Source organism: Neoarius graeffei, chromosome 28 (genome assembly GCF_027579695.1).
Source record: "Neoarius graeffei isolate fNeoGra1 chromosome 28, fNeoGra1.pri, whole genome shotgun sequence".
In the NCBI taxonomy this organism is placed as follows: Eukaryota; Metazoa; Chordata; class Actinopteri; order Siluriformes; family Ariidae; genus Neoarius; species Neoarius graeffei.
Genome location: NC_083596.1, coordinates 45,807,694 through 45,830,740, shown reverse-complemented (window position 1 = coordinate 45,830,740; position 23,047 = coordinate 45,807,694). Strand labels below are relative to the sequence as shown.

Here is a 23,047-nt window from a genome sequence, read left to right as displayed (position 1 = left end):
CCATTACAGACTCATGTTGGTGGTAGGGCTGGGTATCACCAGATACCTCACGATACTATGGCGATATTTTGCCCACGATAACGATAATATCACAGTACAGCGATTCTGCGATAATCGATATATTGCAAGAAATTTCAACCACATCACGATATCTGTGTCACTGAAGAAAATCAGAATTTATTGACCACTGTAAAATTACATTTCACATACATAACTACACACTCTTGCCAGACATATATTTGTCTCTATTCCACTGCTGGCAAAACCAAGAGTTGCTTCACTACAACATACAGAAAATTCCCATTTCTGTGCTAGTATTATCAACTTTTCTGTAAGCATGGACACATCAGTGCTGCTTAACAAGCAGAATCAAATTGTTTTATGAAAACTTAAAACTTGCACTGCAGACTGCACAGACATTTCAGTGCTAACACTAATATCAATTTGTTCTTTGTAAACTTGAGAACATTTAACTTGTGCTTATTTTGCAGGAACAACACACTGTCTGAAACACATTGAAAAGTGCAGTGTGCATCTTTTAGTCTCCCTGAGCACAATGATGAAACAAAGTGCAGTGTGGGTCAGTGTCCACACACTGAAACTGAACTGAAACCTCAGTGAATCATGTTTCTTCTGAACTTTGAGTAAATACTCAAAATAAAATGCAGTGTCTCACACACACTAAAATTGAAAATGCAAGATAAAGTGCAGCTTCTTGCCTTTGGCCTTAAATGACAAAATTAAGTTCACAGTTACAGTAATGGCCCTTTTCCACTACCCTTTTTCAGCTCGCTTCAGCTCACTTCAGCCCGACACGGCTCGCGTTTCGACTACCAAAAACCAGCACGACTCGGCTCGCTTCAGCCCTGCTTAGCCCCTAAAACTCGCACCGTTTTGGAGTGGGGCTGAAGCGAGCCAAGCCGAGCCGAGTGAGGCTGGGGGCGTGAGCAGACACTCCCCTGTGCACTGATTGGTGAGGAGGAGTGTCCTCACATGCCCACACACGCCCCGCGAGCGCGCTGGGATCTGTAAACACCGTAAACCCGGAAGAAGGAGAATTATGAATTACGAGAATTTCTGAAGCCTTATGTGTCTCGCCTCATCTATACACTCTTGCCAGTATCTGTTGGCGTTGTCGGTGACAACAAGCCACAGCACCAAGACCAGCAACACTAACGACTCCATGTCCTCCATGTTTATTGTTTACTATCCGGGTCGTGAGACTACCGCTTAAAAGATCACTGATGCCACTGTTTGCGCCGCCTAACGACATCACGTGACGTCCACCCACTTTCGCTAACTCCACCCAATGTGTCCACCCACTTCCAGCCAGCACGGTTCAGCGCGGTTGTAGTCGAAATGCAACCCCAACAGCCCCACTCAGCTCGACTCAGCACGGCACGGCTCAGCCCGACTCAGCCGCGTTTGTAGTGGAAAAGCGGCATAAGTCACACATCACTGAAGTAGACGGGAGGACTTTGGCGCTGTCCAGTGTAGTTTGCTTCGGGTCGGGTTTCGGTGGCTCCGGCTGAGCTAATATGTCGGGGTGATGTCGTGCTAAGTAAGTTCGCAAGTTTGTTGTGTTACCTGAATATCTAATTGGAGCGAAACAGGTTTTGCAGAGTGCGTACTCTTTGTCCGGCTCACTGTTTTTTTCTCCTTTCCTTTGGAATCCAAAGTGCCTCCAAACATCTGCCTTAAAGTTCGGCGGCGTCTCTAGGTTTACGTTAACAGCCATGCTTGCTTGTTTTTTTTCCTCACTGCAACTGCCAGGGAAAAAAGAGAAGACGAAGAGTGCCTTGCAGTGAGGGAGCGGCACAGCGACACCTCGCGGAGCGGAGGTGCGGAAGTCGTACTGGATTTACAACCCGTCTGAAACATGATTTATTATTTGAAAAAATATCGATATTCAAATTGAGTATCGATATTGAATCGGAAGACAAAGTATCGCGATATATCGCCGTATCGATATTTTTGCACACCCCTAGTCGGTGGTCACCCTAGTCACGCGACGTAGCCTATACTAGTGCTGGCCGGGGAAGTTGGGTTTTGGATAAAACAGGCAGGGTGTAGTCTACGCTCTATCACATATGCCTACCTAACCTAACGTAGGCTAATAGTCACATCGCATTATAGAGCTTTACCCGAGCGCAAAATGAAAACGTTGCAACAAACTAAATTAAGGTTTGGACAGCCAACAGAAGAGCAGGGAAAGAGAAGGAGGGAAGGTGAGAAAATATTGTCAGTGCAGTGGCAGACCGTTCAGCGGTGTCATGCCAACTTTCCAAGGGGAAACGTTTCATTGTCATTGCCTATTACATTTTAGTTAGCATTTCGAGAAACATTCAAAACTACGTTGTCACAGGCAGCCCTGTGCAGGGCTGACTAAACGGGCTTGTTTGAGTAACTCACTCTCTCTCATAACTCTCTCTCTCTCTCTCACTCACATAGACACACACACACACAAATAATACACTCTCACACACTCTAATACATAGTCTTCACACAGAACTAATAGCCCTACATTCTAATGTAATTTAAGATAATGAAATGTAAATAATGCCAATACTTCAGGTAGCTGAGCAATACACTCAGTTCAGTTCAGTTTTGACTTTTATGTCAGACAAAACTCCACAGTTATGATGGCACAGTTTTAGAATTGTTGAAGTAAATGTGTTATGAGCCAAACTTACATTACAGGCAATGGTGAGAACACTCTGTTTCAGAGAATGCATGCAAATGGATCTCAATTCAAGACAGCCAGATAGACTGATGCCTTTACATTACTGCTCAGAATATCTCTACACATACAGACACCCACAAATAACACACAAACTCTCTCTCACACACACACTATTATTATAAGGTTGTGGCAGCGGGGGCGTGGTCAAGCGCCGGTCTGTGACAGGAGGGCAGAGTCAGGGAAGGTAAGTGGCAGAATCACGTCACCTGAGAGCAATTAACCCGTGTTTGTGTGTCTTCCCAGGGACTGCGCCCTATATCAGGAGGGAGAGCGAGAGCAGAAGGAGCTCATCCCTGAACCAGACGCCGGTTGTGTGTGTGTCTGCACGAATAATTATTGTTAAACTGAAAAGCGTGGCAATAAAGCCGAATGATAAAACCTGATCTCTGTCCTGCCGTCCTCTGTGCTCCACCCACACGTAGGGAATTTTACAAAGGTGTAATACTAAAGCTAACAATTCAGCAGTTCACACCCTTTCTGTCATGTGTATGCTGCAATGTAAATAATGCCAATACTTTAGGTAACTGGTACTTTAGGTATGTATACTCAGTTCAAGAGTTCACTACCTTTCTACTTTTATGTCAGATAAAACACCAGTTATGGTGCCACAGTTGTAGAATTGTTAAAATAAATGTGTCCACCACCAAATCTATCCTTGGTTTGTTATTTATTTATTTAAGTTGTGCCGGGTGTGTGTGTGTGTGTGTGTGTGTGTGTGTGTGTGTGTGTGTGTGTCAGCCATGCTTGACCTTGGTATTTGAAAAATCCTGGTTATGGCCCTGATTATGGGCTACAAATTTAAAACAGGAGAGAAAAAAAAAAAAAAAAATCGAGGACGAGTCTGCGAATGAAACACGAAAGACCGACTACAGTAACGGGAAGTGAGAAAAGACGTTATGTTGTGAAAGAAAGGAAAATACTCATCTGGCTCAAACCAACAACAGTGTGAAAGAAAGTCACACTTTGAGATCACAATTTTCCCCATCCTGATGTTTGAATATTGTGAACAGTAACTGAAGCGCTCGATTTGTACTTTACCTCAGAGCAATTCCAGCGTTATGGATGTGACATTTGGACTCAAAATGGCAACAACTGACCTAGCTAATTTTTATTCCTTTCCAGTATTTTAAAATTTGTTGTATATTTTTAAGACCTCTCATATTGGAGAAGTCATGGGAAAAAAAGAATTCCCATAGTACATTTAGAACTCTAGAAAATGCCAAAAAAGACATGCGTTATGGATGTGACGGAAAAAATACCCCATTTCCAGGGTGACTACACATATTCATCAAACTCTGTGAAATTGCAAACATAATATCCAAATGCAGGCATGCATTTAATAAAGGAGTCTTAGCTGAAAATAAAAAAAGCCTTTGTTTAAAATATTTTCTATTTCAAGCAGAATCTAGGAAGAAAAAAAGCCAGCGTTATGGATGTGATGAAATTCCGTTATGGATGTGACGCGTCTGAAATAGACATGGCATATGTTTAGAAAATCAGCAATTTAACCACCATAACCCTTTGAAAAACTCTCTAAATATCAGCTAAAACTATCAAAGTTCTTAAATAATATTTAGGATGGCTATTGTTTTGCTGTTTTGTGGATTTTAGCATACATTTCTGTGGCTTGTGGCAATAATATAGAATTGTACATGATCAAAGTTGGTTTTAGCTTGGGGTTTACATTATAAGAAAGAAAGACTGACAGTGACATATTAGGTTGGTTACAAATTGGTTCAACTTATTCACATCTGTAAAATACAGGCCTAGGTGAGATCTCTGGGAGTGGTTTTGATGTTTTACATGTTGCTTTATTTTTGCATGGTGAGGTTGACATTTACATGGAATTGCCCCTTGCTCATTTGCACTATTCCGCACTACCTCATCTTAACAGCTGCTAGTTTGTTTATACTGCTTGTTTCATGTTTACCTGCTATACCTCAAGTGCCCTTGACTGTTTGGTTATTTGAACCAATTTGTGTGTGTGTGTGTGTGTGTGTGTATGTATGTATGAGTGTTTAGTCTACATTTAGTTCATATCTAGTGTGTTTATACTGTTTATATTGTCTGTTTGAATGTTTAGTCTGTGTGTAGTTCTCATCTAGTGTTTACACTGTTTATATTGTCTGAGTGTTTAGTAGGGGTGGCACGGTTCACAAAAGTTGCGGTTCGGTACGTATTGCGGTTTGAGGTCTGCGGTTCGGTACGTATTGCGGTTTTTTTTTTTTTTTTTTAATCTTAAGTACTCTGTATTTGGGCATATAGCCTACTATTTACCTTAAGTAAACAGTTTAGGATACAGCATTTAAGAGAGGTTAAAATTATAGTTACAATGAAATAATTATTGGGGTGCCGGTTGTCCCCCCCCCGCCGTGCAAAGCCTTTGAAAAATGCTCCAATGGGACATTCTGAGGCTATCTGAGAGGGAAATTGTAACAAATTGTCTGTCAACATTGAAAAAGAAAGAAGTAATCTTCTTCTGCCCCGGACAGTCTTTGGCTTTCTTCCATTTCGTGCCGCGGGATGACATCTTTAAATGCCCAAGTGTCAACAAAAACAACTCGCGAACTACTTCTGTCAAAAGCTCCCGCGCCGGTGGGTGAAAGGTCATTCAGTCTCGAGAAATCTCGCTCTACAAGTCAGCTGACCTTGTATGTAACCCATGTCAAATCTCGCGAGAGCAGCCGCGACAAGTAAACAACTAAACAACATGGCACCTCAGTCTGGAAAACGCCAATTCGGATTGTTTTTGCACCGTCTGGCGGTGTATCTGCTATGATTGGAATATTTTTGGAGCAATTATAACGTATTTGATGATCAGACACATCGTCACGTAGTGTTGCTGGGATGTTTTCACGGAGTCGGTAAGGGGGCGCACGCCGAGAGTAAGAGGGCGCAGCGCCCCTGTTCCCCCGTTTAGACGAAAGCCTGCAGCCAATCAGACAGCTTGATACACACAGCTCAATGAAATCCACCCCAAGTCTCCCCAAGTCACATCTATGTCTGTGACTTTGAAAACCAGCATCCTACCACATGCGTTTTGTCAAAATATCACATAAAATTGATTGTTAATTGTTCCAAATATCTGAAAATGTTGTAGGACTATCCTGGGATAAAACCACCTGAACCAAAGACCTCTCAAAAACAAACTGAAGAAGAGAGAAAGAAAGCACAACAAAAATATGATAAAGATAAGAGAAGGAGAACTGTTGTGGACAGTTGGAAGCAAGAGTTTGACTGGCTGGTATCCGATGACAACAAACAAACTATCTACTGTAAGGTGTGTAGAGCTGCATATGGGCCCTTGTCTAAACGAAAAACCCAAGACAGACTCAGGAAATATGCCAATGGGGCTTTTGTCACTGGTTCTATCAATCAGAAGCATGATGGTTTGGCTGATCATGAGAAAACCATGGGTCACCAGGAAGCCAAGATGTTTGTAGATGGCAAGAATAAGCCTGTTGATACACCTGCTAGCAAGGCAGTGATGAGTAGCGTGCTATAGACGCACAACGGTGTAACATAGGGAAAAAAAATTAAAAATTCAGGTTTTGATTTTATGTACTGAAATAACTATTAGGCACAATTTTTACAATATCTGTATAAACTGGTTGCTTTTACCCATTTTAACCTTGAAATCAGCATTTTAATGATTACCCATAATGCATTGTTTATTGCGCTAAAACAAGCAAAAACGTCATAAGACAGTGGAAATACTACCTTTACTACCTTCACATGGCGTCTTTCTCGATCGCACGTGCCTAGAAGCGTACCTTCTAGAACATTCCTGGGTAGTCACGGACTGTCACGTAGCCTAGTTCGGTTGTGAAACTCGCTAGGATGGAGTATTTTCACGAGTTTAGTGGCAAACTTTTGCGCCGCAATTTCTCTATTCTCGAAATTTGCAACCTGAAACCCTACAAGAAATGTTTCATGTTTGGGATTTTGAAAAATGCTTCAAGCAAGTTTATTTCGCTGTATTTTTCCGTGAAACTTGGCATAAATCATTCTTAAGTGATGAGCGTGACATTGTTATTGTGGTATGGGTCACGGAGTTAGTTGGAAGCGGGAGAAATGAGAGTTTCTCAGCTACAGCAGCACTTCTCACCATAGATGGCTGGCGTGTTTCACAGTGTTTGGGATTTACTAAATCGACTAAATCTCTAGATCTACTGAAGCTACGAGGATATAAAGCACCAGGATTCTAATTTACTGGGTGAGAAGTATTATATATTTTTTAAAGGTTTATTCGCGCTACAAGTCCATGAAAGTTGGAATTGTTCGTGAAGGGGTTAGTTAGATTTTGGTAGCGTGACACGCACAACAAGCAAAAGAAAAAAATTTTCTTCCGAATTTCCTTGCTTTATCAAAATTATTTTTTGATACATTAAAAGACTGTTTATAATATTTAAGCGATTTTTTTTATTATAGAGAATATTTGATCAAAACTTTCAAAACAGCATTCAAAGTGATTTTTCACGGGTGTAAATGTTACGCGTGACGTCCATAATTATGTTAAATTTTAAGAACTAAAATTGTTAAAAGTTCTAGATTTGTGCTATCATTCTGGGGTTTTGCTGAATAATACTTTAGGGAGTTCTCTTACAATGCTGAAAATTCAATGAGTTTTGGTGAAATTCTAGAAAAGTTATTTACATTTTAACGCGCCTGATAGCGATTGTGCTCACACAGCGTGTTACTCATAATTACAGTCAATGAATAGGTCTGGATAGTGTGCAGGATAGGGTACAAAGATAGCAGCGCTAACACCACATTATTTTTTGTTAGATAGGAACTCAATCAAACATAGGTCACATATACATTTATATACATAAACACCAGTAATAAATCATAAAACTAAATTGAATATATGAAATTACATGCATGATACAACATTACATGCATTGCCTCTTTTACAATTTTTCGAAAATTATGCGATATTACGGCGGATTATAGTTGAAATTGGGGCAGGCAACTTTTGAGCAGGGCAGGCAACTTTTCAGAGTTGCCTGCCCTGTGGTCTGGCTGATATTTTCCATGAATTTCCTACACTGATTTTGCCCGGACTATTTTTGCTATTTGTTTTTCGTCCTGTTTGTTTATCTTTTGCCACACCCTTTCTTCCCTGTATTAAATCATCTTATTTATTGGATTACTGTCTGTGTTCTGTTTTTGGATCCCAACTTCATACCTCCACCAGCCCTAAAGGCCAATTTATGCTGACAACGCAGTCCTCGCAGATAGCGTCGCAGATGGCGTCTGCGTAGCCCCCCCCTTCGCAGACGCTCTGCGCACACCTCCCAAAAATTGTGACCACCGCAGAAGCCTCGCAGACAGCGTCGCAGACAAGAGGGCTCTGATTGGTCCACTCTACATCCGCTGTACACGCACTTCCGCTTCCCTACTTTCCCGGTTTGGTTTGTTTTCACGACCGGCATTTTTAAAAACACGAGCGAAATGGAGCAGCACGAAGAGCGGTTGATCGAGGAAGTACGTACATCTATACGACTCCAGTTCTAGTCATTATAAGTAACCGGAGGATAAACACTCCACTAACCACACCCACCAACTACTCCTAGCGATTTCGCGACTTCGCGCCCCCTTGCGTTGTGGCGGTGAATAACATCGCGCACGCCTATTACTCCCCGCTCAACGATAAATTACAACTGTCTGCGAAAAGCTATCTGCAAAAGCCTTGTCGCAAGAGCATGCAGAGGCCCTAACAGTCAAGTTGTTTTTTTAAAAACACATTCATTCATATTAATTCGTTTGTTCGTTTTTATAGCAACAGCTTACACGGGGACTTGTACGGGACATGGCGGACACTTGACAATCTCAAACTAAATTAACTGTTTTGATAAATTTGGGCGGGGCGGCACGGTGGTGTAGTGGTTGGCGCTGTCGCCTCACAGCAAGAAGGTCCTGGGTTCGAGCCCCGGGGCCGGCGAGGGCCTTTCTGTGTGGAGTTTGCATGTTCTCCCCGTGTCCGCGTGGGTTTCCTCCGGGTGCTCCGGTTTCCCCCACAGTCCAAAGACATGCAGGTTAGGTTAACTGGTGACTCTAAATTGACTGTAGGTGTGAGTGTGAATGGTTGTCTGTGTCTATGTGTCAGCCCTGTGATGACCTGGCGACTTGTCCAGGGTGTACCCCGCCTTTCGCCCGTAGTCAGCTGGGATAGGCTCCAGCTTGCCTGCGACCCTGTAGAAGGATAAAGCGGCTAGAGATAATAAGATAAATTTGGGCATTTTTTTGTTTGTGAATGTGTCAATATAATAAGAAAAAAAAAAATCACAGGTTGGCTTGAAGATATGAAGTTTATCTTCTCGTGCTGAAAAACTTGCACTTTTCATACAAAATACATCATGGATCTGAGTGACATAATTAAATAATATGGCTGGTGAGTGGTATATATCAGATATATTCCATTCAGATAGCATGATATTGAATGAGTCGAAGACGAGTAGCTGAATGGAATACATTTGATATACTACTAAAAAAGAAGGAAAAAAAAGCCAGCCATTATTATGATGATACATGGTCTCTTCATATTAGCATTCTTGAAGGCCAACGTTAGCTTACCCGCAAATTGGTGCCATTAGCATGGCAGTTCGGTCACCTTCCAGCTGGTGTAGCGTTCATCAGTAATGTTTTTCACTCCTCTCTGGATCAGCACATTGTGACACTTTTATGGAAAACATCAACTATTATCCCCATTCCCACGACTCCTTCAGTGACTGAGCAGAACCACTCCCATCCCATAGCACCAACTTCATTGCTAATGAAATGCTTTGAAAGGCTAGTTTAAAAAACAAAAACCACTGTTGTGCGCACACACACACACCAGTTACTAGACCCCCTGCAATTTGCCCATCAGCCCAGCTTGGGGGGTGGTGGTGTCGAGGATGCCATTTTAACCTTGTTACATCTTGAGGCATCAAAAACATGTCAAAATCTTATTTGTAGACTTCTTGTCCGCAATCAACATAATTCAATCCAACATCCTGGTTTAGAGACTGGCTGAGGACTTCGCACTGGACGGAGGTCTGATCCTCTGGCTGCTCGACTAACCAAGTCAGAGAGTCCAACGGGTGAAGGTGGGCCCTTTACTTTCTGACAAAATTACTATCAACACAGGCTCTCCCCAAGTTTGTGTTTTGTCTCCCTTGCTGTTTATTTTATATACCAACCACAACCCCACCACCAGCTCTCACCCTGGTAGGCACTTAGTTAAGTTTGCTGATGATACAGCATTAGTCAGCCTCCTCCAGGGTGACGAGCAGGAACGTGGCCCAGTTTTAGAGGAGTTTCTAAACTGGTGTGATAAGGCCCATCCCTTGTTAAAGACAAAAGAGATGTCTACTGATTTTAGGAGAGACAAAACATCCTGTAGGACAGCCCATACAGTTGGTCACAGAATACTAGTATCTGGGGATGGTCTTAGAGAACAGCGGGATCAGTGTACAGAACTCTGTGCAGTGTGGCAGATGAACCCAACAGGGTCAATGGCACACCACCAGATGGCATGCGGAAGAGCCACTCAAATGGCATCACTCGGCAAGTCAGTGGTCACTGCAGGGCAACTTCCATACCCGTCAGGTCTGCGGCACTTTTGTGCATCACTTAGCATCAGGTCTGGAGGTCCAGAGAGACAACACGATGGGGGGCATGACATAGTTTGTCTTCCCTTACTATGCAAGGCACTTCGCTAGGAGAGGAGAATAGTATGCAAGAGCTTGTGAGGCCAGGCATTCCATGACCGCTTGGCCGGGCCATTCATGCTGCTGCTGTGGATGAGTCTGTTGCGGGCCTCGCGGGCCGTCTGTGTTTCTGCACATCCTAATGAAGCAGTCATCATCACTAGCGATGGACAGCTGACGATGACCATTTTCTTAAACAGCTGATTTCATTTGATGTTGACCGCACAATGCAAGTTGCTCGAGTGCCTTAGTGAGAGCGTTTTAACATTTTGCATCAAATGTTGGTTCATCAGCACAACACTGATGCCCCTTTTCCACCAAATCAGTTCCAGGGCTGGTTCGGGGCCAGTGCTGGTGCTGGTTCACAACTCGTTCAACTTGCGAGCCAGCTGAGAACCAGCTTGCTTTTCCATCGCTCGCGGTGCCAAGAGAAGACACGTCATTACGTCGCTGTATACGTCAGTTACGTCGTTGTATACGTCATTACGTCGCTGTATACGTCAGTTACGTCGCTACGTTTGCATAAACCTTGGCGCGAATATCGAAGCAAAAACAACGCGGAAGAAGCAGCAACAAAAATAATAATAATAATGGATGACTTCGCGTTTGTACAGCTGCTGCTTCTCGTCGCTTAAAAATGGCGATCTTGGGGGCGTCGTGGCTCAGGTGGATAAGGCGCCATACCATAAATCCGGGGACCCGGGTTCGATTTCAACCCGAGGTCATTTCCCGATCCCTCCCTGTCTCTCTCTCTCTCCCACTCATTTCCTGTTTCTACACTGTCCTATCCAATAAAGGTGAAAAAAGCCCAAAAAATCTTTAAAAAAAAAAAAAATGGCGATCTTTCGCGGTCTTGTTATTGTTGTTGGTCTTAACAACTCCGCCCCCCCCGCTGACATAAGCGGTTCTTTCCTCTGGCCCAGCAGAGAGTTGCTGCTAGCCTGGAACCGTTTTTTTCTGGCCCCAGAGCCAGTTCTTTGTCAGTGGAAACAGAAAACCCGGTTCCAGACTAAGCACTGGCCCCGAACCAGCCCTGGAACTGCTTTGGTGGAAAAGGGGCATAAGAAAATATAGTAACCACTGCCAGTAAACTGCTAAGCATCAAACTGATTAACCTCGAACATAGCTATAGAGCCAGATCCCTTAAGAAAATGTTAGCAGATTCAAACCACCCACTTCCTCCTGCCTTTGAACTGTTCCCCTCAGGCAGCAGATATCGCTACCCAGCCCTTGCAAGAAATAGGACAAAACAGTCATTCATTCCACAAGTGATTAGCTACTTCAATGAGCACATGAAAAGGTTCTCGCTGGGTCTCTGTTCAGCAGGTCTGAATAGTGGCAACCCTTCAATCCCTGTTCTTTTATGAGAACATCTATGCATTTATTGTATTCATTTCCCCAGTATTCTGCAGGCCTCTGCATTACTGGGATATGGACTGGTGTTGTGTGTTCGTTACAGGAATGTTGATGTTGAAACCTGTCTTTTAATCTACAGTTTTTCTAGTCTTTGGCCATATTTTAGCCTTTTTTTTTTTTTTTAGATTAAGTGCAATATTAACACTGCGATATAATTGGTGCATGTGTGTTGAATGGTTGACGTGTCTTGTGTGTTTTACCCTGCTTGTATGGTCATGCCAGAAACCGATATCTGTGGTTGGTAGAAGAGAGCAACTGGACTTGCTTGAAAAGTCTTGAAGACGTTTCTCCTCTCATCCAAAAGGCTTCCTCAGTTCTGTCTGACTAATAGGGAGTATCAAGTATTTATCCTCTCATGGATCATCATAGAATCCGACATCTTCAAGACTTTTCAAGCAAGTCCAGTAGCTCTCTTCTACCAACCACAGATTACTATGTACCTGGATGACTGAGTATCTTTACAGATACGTTTCTACGCACTTTGGGATGAGTTCCCTTCGACTGGTGCGGGAGTATGAGAGGACTTCCAGAAAACTGGCAGACATCTTAGCCAGAGAGGATCGTTCATTTTTGTCAACCTGGAACGACCGTCACTGAACAGAAGTGGGTGTCTATTGGCCCTTTTCCACTACCCTTTTTCAGCTCACTTCAGCTCGCTTCAGCCCGACACGGCTCGCGTTTCGACTACCAAAAACCAGCACGACTCAGCTCGTTTCAGCCCTGCTTAGCCCCTAAAACTCGCACCGTTTTGGAGTGGGGCTGAAGCGAGCCAAAGCGAGCCGAGTGAGGCTGGGGGCGTGAGCAGACACTCCCCTGTGCACTGATTGGTGAGGAGGAGTGTCCTCACATGCCCACACACGCCCCGCGAGCGCGCTGGGATCTGTAAACACCGCAAACCCGGAAGAAGAAGAATTACGAATTACGAGAATTTCTGAAGCCTTATGCGCCTCGCCTCATCTATACGCTCTTGCCAGTATCTGTTGGCGTTGTCGGTGACAACAAGCCACAGCACCAAGACCAGCAACACTAACTACTCCATGTCCTCCATGTTTATTGTTTACTATCCGGGTCGTGAGACTACCGCTTAAAAGATCACTGATGTCACTGTTTGCGCTGCTTAACGACATCACGTGACGTCCACCCACTTTCGCTAACTCCACCCAATGTGTCCACCCACTTCCAGCCAGCACGGTTCAGCGCGGTTGTAGTCGAAATGCAACTCCAACAGCCCCGCTCAGCTCGACTCAGCCGCGTTTGTAGTGGAAAAGCGGCATATGACATCTATCGGCCACCTACAATGCAGCCATCAGCATTCTGATTCGGATTCTATGATGATCCATGAGAGGATAAATACTGGATACTCCCTATTAGTCAGACAGAACTGAGGAAGCCTTTCGGATGAGAGGCGAAACGTCTTCAAGACTTTTCAAGCAAGTCCAGTTGCTCTCTTCTACCAACCACAGATTACTATGTACCTGGATGACGGAGTATCTTTACAGATACAGAAACCGACATGTTTTACTCACTGAGAAATAGCTTCCCTAGGGGGACAATAAAGTATCTAACTAACTTTCCTATAACAGCATGCCCGCGAGTGGCGCAGAAACCACAACCCTGACTCTTTCATTAACACACCTTATTCAAATATGCAACATTTGCAACCTTCATGCCTGCAGGCAGAATCGTAGTTACAGTGAACCGAGAGGGAACGAAGAAGTGTGTGTGAGTGAGAGAGAGAGAGAAAAAAGATGGAGGGAGGAAGAGGGAGAGAGGAACAGAAGAACTAAATCAGGGAATGCAGAGAGAGAGAGAGAGGACAAAGCCAGGAAGAGAAGCATACACACTGGTTTGTGACCACGCTCCGCACTCTTCCACGTTACTGTGTGTTAAACACACTTTGCATGTGGGTGGCCTCCGAATGCAATTGCTATGGCAACAGTTTTTCCTATATGGATATCAGAGCTTTAAATGGACACCTTGTGCGGTACGCACCTCAAATGCGTGGTTTGGCCACATCACAAGATTATAGATTTTTTTTTTTCCCTCGAGCGCTTTAACTCAAATGCTTAAAATAAGCATACTTTAAAACTTTTTTTTTTTTTTTTAATCTTTAACTGGCACATTTTCATAAAGTTAAGAATAGACTTGAATGTAATTTGATATACGCAGCCAAATATACTTACGGATAAAACTCGATAATATTGTGATCAAAAGAAACATAGGCAACACGCAACGGTGTCAAAGTTATAAACGTAGCAAAATCGAAGCGTAGTTTTAAAACGACAGTTTAGATTCTACTGAAATGAAAGTAAAGGAAACTCACCAGGATCTCAATCATCTTGTATTACTTTTGCATCGGTTTCAAGAAAAAAAAGATCAAAGTAAGATAATAAAGATATATGATTATACACTGTTCTATATTCTTCTAGATATCAAACTTACATCTGTGGATGGCTGAGTGACATTAAGAAGCTCTGCTACCCCAAATTAATGTCCTCTAATAGATGATTTATTACTCCTATGTAGTATAACAAGTAATAACAAGACACTTCCACAGATATTTGACCTTGCAGTGCCCTTGACCCGGTTTGAACCAATTCCAAAATCTAAACAGTTCATTTTTGGATATTATCATCTCATCTCATTATCTGTAGCCGCTTTATCCTGTTCTACAGGGTCGCAGGCAAGCTGGAGCCTATCCCAGCTGACTACGGGCGAAAGGCGGGGTACACCCTGGACAAGTCACCAGGTCATCACAGGGCTGACACATAGACACAGACAACCATTCACACTCACATTCACACTCACGGTCAATTTAGAGTCACCAGTTAACCTAACCTGCATGTCTTTGGACTGTGGGGGAAACCGGAGCACCCGGAGGAAACCCATGCGGACACGGGGAGAACACGCAAACTCCACACAGAAGGGCCCTCACCGGCCACGGGCCTCGAACCCGGACCTTCTTGCTGGGAGGCGACAGCGCTAACCACTACACCACCGTGCCGCCTGGATATTATAATAAATACGTAAATCTTACAAATATTTGGCTTGAGATATCCCGCTAACGAGAATACACACGACAGCAGAGGCCGAAGTTTAATTAGATCATCATCTTGTACCCAGAAACAAACCTGACATTAGAATAAACGCCATAAATAATCAGAAAGGGCAACCTCGCATCCTTTACCAGCTTCTCATTCATTCAAATCATCTTCCTCCTGGTCAGGGTCACACTTAATCTGGAGTTGCATGGTGGGAATTCCACCTTGTGTGACATGTTTTTATCATATCGCTCACTCACCTCTGTGTGTGTGGCCCAACTTGGTGTCCTGGTTCCTCGTCCCTACCTGCTCAGGTGCTTGCTCAGCACCGCCCATACCTGTCAACCCTCCCGGTTTTCCTGGGAAATCCCTTATTTTGACTTATTTCCCGCTGTCTTCCCGTTTTTTTTTTTATTTTCCCGAAAATATCCCGTATTTTGACATTATATAAAAGTCCCGTATTTTCACAATATAAAAAAGTCGGTAGGTCCAGAATTCATGACGTGCCTCTGACAGGAGTTTACAGCAGGAAGTCGGGCCATCAATTCACGTCCCCGCCCTCTCAGGCATCAGTAATTACATAACTCCGTCCGGAGGCGAGGCTGAACAAGTGATTAGGTCCAGTGTTGCCAGATTGGGCGGTTTCTGAACATATTTTGGGCTGGAAAACGTCAGCAGTATCTGGCAACACTGATTAGGTCTGAGGTGAAGATGGCAATGCTAATAGCTAAGAAAAACATTAGCCTCTCTTTCTTTGATGATTTCAACAAGTGCGTGGCTGGAATGTTCCCAGACTCTTCCATCGCAAAGAAAATTTTCCATGGGGAAAACGAAAGCCTCCCAATTAATCAAAAGGTAAGCTACACATGTTTACATTAAGTATGTCCTGGCTAAGACCTCATAAATAGCCTAGTGTAAACTAATTGGTGTATTAACTGTTTTATCCACTCATTGTCCATTTTATTTTCTATCTGAAACTTACCCATTTTAAATCACTCTTGGTTTAATATCTTATATTACTCTTTATCACTCTATCTAGTGTTCCGAGGCCATGACTATGGTAAAACCATAATAAATTGCAATGGAATTGAATTTATTGACTGGTTATATAATGACCTTTCTTATTTTAACATAAGATACGTATTTTAGCCCTTAATTTGGGAAATAACTGGTACCACTGAAAGCAAATAAAAATAAATGTATAGTTTATTCACAGGCGGCACGGTGGTGTAGTGGTTAGCGCTGTCGCCTCACAGCAAGAAGGTCCTGGGTTCGAGCCCCGGGGCCGGCGAGGGCCTTTCTGTGTGGAGTTTGCATGTTCTCCCCGTGTCCGCGTGGGTTTCCTCCGGGTGCTCCGGTTTCCCCCACAGTCCAAAGACATGCAGGTTAGGTTAACTGGTGACTCTAAATTGACCGTAGGTGTGAATGCGAGTGTGAATGGTTGTCTGTGTCTATGTGTCAGCCCTGTGATGACCTGGCGACTTGTCCAGGGTGTACCCCGCCTTTCGCCCGTAGTCAGCTGGGATAGGCTCCAGCTTGCCTGCGACCCTGTAGAAGGATAAAGCGGCTACAGATAATGAGATGAGATGAGATGAGATGAGTTTATTCACAAATGCACTCTATAAACCATAAGCATATTGAGTTTGGGTCTTGGCCATCACCAACATGCACCAGAGTACAGGAAATCACAAATACTAGATAGAAAATTGCCCCCCATTCAACTACACACCCACTTTTGGTGAAGGGTATGACTTTCCGAAATTTTCCCTTATTTTGAGTTAAAAATCTGGGAAATATCCCTTTTTTTCAAACCTCAAAGTTGACAGGTATGGCACCGCCTCTGATGTCACTTTGGAATTTCACACCACAGCCAGGTTCAGGAGTCCTGACTCGTCCTGAACCAGACCTCCAGGATCCCCTCACACCTTCTGAGAGCTTCCTGCTGCTGATTTGAGAACTGCATGCCACATGTTTAACACTACATCTGGATTCAGCTGCAAACCTTCTTCTCAAGTTTCTCCCAGGGAGCCCCCGCCCCCATTAATCTCTCCCCCCGCCCCCATTAATCTCTCCACCCACCCCCTTGAATGCCAGCACCATCAGCAGCCCTGGCTGTGCAGCTGGAGGAATGGAGATGGGCAGGGGGTTTATGGTTCTCCTCAAACGCAGCGTTTCCTGATGGCTTGTTACGCGCAGGTACCGTAAAATGACTGATAAAATCCTTTCTTTCTTTCAGCGCTCGGACGCGAAGGAGGAACTTTTCCTCCGTTTTTTTACTCACCCTCAGGAAAACAGGAGCCGAGACAGGAGAGCGGTCCGAGCCTTCAGACATCAGCAGCTCCGGAGTCTTCAAACTTTTCTACTTCCATCGCGACACCCAGCAGGAGACGCGCTGCGCGCAGGGGCGGCGGAAGCGAACTTACACAAGCTTTACCGTAAACACCGGAATAGCAGCGCCCTCGGTTTGGGTGGCGCAATCTCGCGCATGCGCACTTTTACTTTCTATATAAACCATGGGAGATCTTTAAGAAATGAGTCGAATTTAATAATAATAATAATAATAGGGGTGGGACGCGATTAAAACTTTTAATCTAATTAATTAGAGCCTTTGAAATTAATTAATCGCATAGAAATATCTGACTTGAGAACAGGTAGAAAGACATTTTTTCCACATGGAAAAATGTTGAATGACAATACATAAGCTTAAATCAACAAAATATTGTTTTTTTTTTTTTCAAAACCAAGATCAACAAGCCAGTGAATTCTGCCATAAAGTTCAGCATATTTAGGAAAGTTAATTTCAGAAATTCAGGTAGCTTTATAGGTACAGGTAGATCTTCTGTAAACTATAACTGGTTTTTTTTTGGGGGGGGGGTAAAACGCAATACTTTCAAGTACATTCAGAACAAGGTAAACCCTGTTAGAAAACATCTCTGTTGCCTCTGAGGCTTTAACACACTTTGTTGATTTATCAACAGTTGAAATGATTACAAAAAAAAAAAAAATCAGAGAAATTAAATCAAATTCAGTCCAACTCTGAATAACATTGGCCAAGACAAACAGTTCAACATAAAGTGATCCATTAAAAAAGTGCCATAAAGTTCAGCATCTTTAGGAAAGTTAATTTGAACCATCCTGTATTTTAGAACAGAATTTCCCCTGCATGGGGCCAACTAAAACGTTCTCATCTGCTTCTTGTACTTCTTCCATCTCTCCTTCCAAAAACCAGCGTCCTTTGAAAAACCGGCGTTCTTCTTCTCCTGTTCTTTTTCTGTTTCCGTCCGGCTGTATTCCGTCACGCATTAGTGCTGCCCCACAGGTAAAATCCCAAACGACGACTTCTGAGTTTCCAGAATTATCTGTAGCCGCTTTATCCTGTTCTACAGGGTCGCAGGCGAGCTGGAGCCTATCCCAGCTGACTACGGGCGAAAGGCGGGGTACACCCTGGACAAGTCGCCAGGTCATCACAGGGCTGACACATAGACACAGACAACCATTCACACTCACATTCACACCTACGCTCAATTTAGAGTCACCAGTTAACCTAACCTGCATGTCTTTGGACTGTGGGGGAAACCGGAGCACCCGGAGGAAACCCACGCGGACACGGGGAGAACATGCAAACTCCACACAGAAAGGCCCTCGCCGGCCCCGGGGCTCGAACCCGGACCTTCTTGCTGTGAGGTGACAGTGCTAACCACTACACCACCGTGCCGCCCGCTGTGTACACCATCAGACGTAATGCCACTCTCCACTGCTCTAATGCAGAAGGACGTGTCTGTTATAGTGTGTGATTAAAATGCGTTATTTTTTTAATGCGTTGATATTTGTGTGATTAATTAATCGAAATTAACGCGCTAATGTCCCAGCCCTAAATAATAATAATTAAATATAGAAATTTTTTTTATTTCATCTCTAAAATCTCTAAACTCTTAGAAAGTGGTTCTCTCTACCACAACTACTACTAATAATAATAGAGTAGAGTGGGGGAAAAAGCCCCCCTTAAGGAAAATTCAGTTTTTCTCCAAGTTGAAATGAACCATGTGTTTAGTTTTAATCATAGTTTTGACAACAGTGACATGAACAATAATGCCACCTAAAGTTTGCCTAAACTTAATACTTTTTTTTTAACAAAAACAAACATTGTGCCAAGGGGGCCTTTTACCCCCCCCAGTGGGGTAAAAGGCCCCCTGAGGTGGGGCAATAGGCCCCCTCACTCAAAAAAAGCTGTTTGGATAGCAAAAGTGTTTACTTCAGCCTATAATGTGAAAGAAACAAGAAAATATCCCTGAATTAATGAATAGATGCATTATTTTATTATATTTCGCATTTTAATTTAAATTTTTTTTAATTTCAATTATTTTTAATATTAAGTTCAAATTACTTGCTTTACTCAACCAGGTAAGCGAGATGTTATTAAAAACTATGTATCTGCTATTCAGAAATGTATGAAATACAGTAATTATGATAAAAGGAAACGATGCCCCCTGGGGGCCATTTCCCCCGCCATTAAGGGGGCGTTTTACCCCACAGACTACACTTTTACAAAAAAGGGTCTTACTTTCAAAATGTGATTCAACTTTTTATACCTAATGTATTTTTTTTAACATACTGACTTGTCTACTCATACCACATACACAGCTGTGATATCTGACGAAATAGCAGCTATCTAAATACAGTTTTACTGATATCTGAAAATTATATCACTTACCATGAAATTTGATTTCTCTCCGCTGCGTTGCTGATATGCGATCCACAGTGGATATTTGTATATCCCCGTTGTCAAGCCAGTCCATAGCAACAAGAGAAATGTAACTTTGCGCCATCTGGTGGTTATTTTGGGTAAAACAGGCCGGGGGCGTATTACCCCACGGGGGCGTATTACCCCACTCTACTATAATGGGGTGGCACGGTGGTGTAGTGGTTAGCGCTGTTGCCTCACAGCAAGAAGGTCCAGGTTCGAGCCCCGTGGCCGGCGAGGGCCTTTCTGTGTGGAGTTTGCATGTTCTCCCCGTGTCCACGTGGGTTTCCTCCGGGTGCTCCGGTTTCCCCCACAGTCCAAAGACATGCAGGTTAGGTTAACTGGTGACTCTAAATTGACCGTAGGTGTGAATGTGAGTGTGAATGGTTGTCTGTGTCTATGTGTCAGCCCTGTGATGACCTGGCGACTTGTCCAGGGTGTACCATGCCTTTCGCCCGTAGTCAGCTGGGATAGGCTCCAGCTTGCCTGCGACCCTGTAGAACAGGATAAAGCGGCTAGAGATGATGAGATGAGATGAGATAATCTCTAATGTACTTACTGAAACAAACTCTAAACTATTAGAAAGGGGTTCTTCTCGAAACAACAACAAATACCACCACTAATAATAATAATAATCAGGTGGCACGGTGGTGTAGTGGTTAGTGCTGTCGCCTCACAGCAAGAAGGTCCTGGGTTCGAGCCCCGGGGCCGGCGAGGGCCTTTCTGTGTGGAGTTTGCATGTTCTCCCCGTGTCCGCGTGGGTTTCCTCCGGGTGCTCCGGTTTCCCCCACAGTCCAAAGACATGCAGGTTAGGTTAACTGGTGACTCTAAATTGAGCGTAGGTGTGAATGTGAGTGTGAATGGTTGTTTGTCTCTATGTGTCAGCCCTGCAATAACCTGGCCAGGGTGTATGCTGCCTCTTGCCCATAGTCAGCTGGGATAGGCTCCAGCTTGCCTGCAACCCTGTAGAACAGGATAAGTCGCGACAGATAATGGATGGATAATAATCATCATCATATGGAAAATGTTTTTGAAAAAATTAAAAATGAACTCTAATGAAAACTGAAAAACAACTTTTAGAAAGGGGTTCTTCTCGAAACAACAAATACAACTCCTACTACTACTACTACTTATAATAATAATTTCTAATCAATCTGTATACATTTCTATCAAAAATAAAGTGAAAAAACTATTGGCTTCCTACTGAATCCCTTGAATTATGGATCTGTAGCCATTTTTGGTTGGGACCACAGAGACCTTTTTTTTAATGCTACCATAATATAGACGGACCTTTGTGGTGTTAAATGATTATTTACTTTATTGCGTATTTTTTAACAACAAAAATAGTTTCATTGGACTAAAATGTAACATGGCTCTAAATTGAAGTGCACCTAATATTATGTAAGCAATAAAACACAACGAGGAGGACTGTTATAGGAAAATAATCACCGACTGTGTGGTGTGATGCGGCCCAACACAAAGCGGAGTCAAAATTTCACCAATCCCAAGTTGATTGTTGTCCGATAAGCGCAGATCCTGAAATGTCCACTTCATGGAATACCACAGAAATTTGCCAACGCTAACTTTTTTCGAATTGCAGTTTGTACTTATCCGTTTATGTTTACATTTAATGGAGATCATCTGTGAAAAAGGTTAGTACTTGTTATTACAGTACTTACATGACAAAAACAAAACAAACCCCTGTAAGTTGTTGAATTCTCCGGTCTAAATGGTCATAAGGTGTTGATTAGTTTTCTATAATAATTGTAGCTCTGATAATAATTCCAGCTGTATATGGTTAATGTCGGTGCACTAAGTAGCCTCTTTGAGAGGCTACACTTTCAGACGCAACTAGAAAATAAAGCATAACAAACATCCAAACTGCAGCAAAAAGCATAAAAACATGAAGGAAAGAAATTTAATGTAATAATATTAAGATAAATAAACACCTCGTCCACAATTGGAGAAGCATTGTAAAAGCAAGCACTGGATTTGAAAACACTTTAAGCTTTGTGAGATACTTAAAAACAACAACAAAAACAAATTAACCACATCAGTTCTACAAATAATCACAAAGACGACCATGACATATTAAAGAAGCAGTTTGTGATTTTTAGAGCTCTGTGTTCGTGGTGAAGCTGTTATTGTAACTGCAATGGAAAATCCTTCCCTAACCTTCAACTGAACCCAGTTATCTCGATTGAAATTATGTCTTCCTTGTGAGTTGAAAATGTAAGTGGTTCAGTTCCAGCTGAAGGAAATACACAAATTATTTTCAGGGCCAGAAAAATGTAAATAAAATCTAAAAAAAAAAAAAACAGAGTCCATTACATGGTAATACTATAAATCACACTTTCTCCTTTGAAACAACGTAATTCCGACAGCTGTATAAACACTTTTAAACATTATATACCGCACCTTTAAATGGTGACTGAGAACACACCACAACAGTTAAACCATTGTTTCTGTAGTTGGAGATCCTATTTTGACATACGGTTAGAAGAATGTGGTTTGGGACATGACTGAAGTTTCTGTTCCTGCATGGGTCATGCAGAATAGGGTGATTAGTATGCTTTTCTGAAATGGACTCATGCCAAACCTTTCTAGAATTAGCATACAACCCCGATTCCAAAAAAGTTGGGACAAAGTACAAATTGTAAATAAAAACGGAATGCAATGATGTGGAAGTTTCAAAATTCCACATTTTATTCAGAATAGAACATAGATGACATATCAAATGTTTAAACAGAAAATGTATCATTTAAAGAGAAAAATTAGGTGATTTTAAATTTCATGACAACAAAACATCTCAAAAAAGTTGGGACAAGGCTGTGTTTCCCACTGTGAGACATCCCCTTTTCTCTTTACAACAGTCTGTAAACGTCTGGGGACTGAGGAGACAAGTTGCTCAAGTTTAGGGATAGGAATGTTAACCCATTCCTAAGACAGTGCTCAACTGTCTTAGGTCTTTTTTGTCGTATCTTCCGTTTTATGATGCGCCAAATGTTTTCTATGGGTGAAAGATCTGGACTGCAGGCTGGCCAGTTCAGTACCCGGACCCTTCTTCTACGCAGCCGTGATGCTCTAATTGATGCAGTATGTGGTTTGGCATTGTCATGTTGGAAAATGCAAGGTCTTCCTTGAAAGAGACGTCGTCTGGACGGGAGCATATGTTGCTCTAGAACCTGGATATACCTTTCAGCATTGATGGTGTCTTTCCAGATGTGTAAGCTGCCCATGCCACACGCACTAATGCAACCCCATACCATCAGAGATGCAGGCTTCTGAACTGAGTGCTGATAACAACTCGGGTCGTCCTTCTCCTCTTTAGTCCGAATGACACGGCGTCCCTGATTTCCATAAAGAACTTCAAATTTTGATTCGTCTGACCACAGAACAGTTTTCCACT

General features: G+C 42.9%; 1 protein-coding gene across 2 annotated transcripts in view; it reads right to left on the bottom strand.

Annotated features, from left to right (window-relative positions):
* Positions 1 to 17,325, bottom strand: part of pld2 (phospholipase D2) — a 111,168-nt gene extending 93,843 nt beyond the window's left edge. The window contains exon 1 of one of the 2 annotated variants that reach the window (XM_060912479.1): positions 17,179 to 17,325. The gene's annotated coding sequence lies outside the window, so the exon portion shown is untranslated. Of the gene's footprint in view, positions 1 to 16,709; positions 16,857 to 17,178 lie in introns of those variants that run through there. The other variant, XM_060912480.1, reaches the window with a different exon arrangement.
* Positions 17,326 to 23,047: the final 5,722 nt, after the last annotated feature.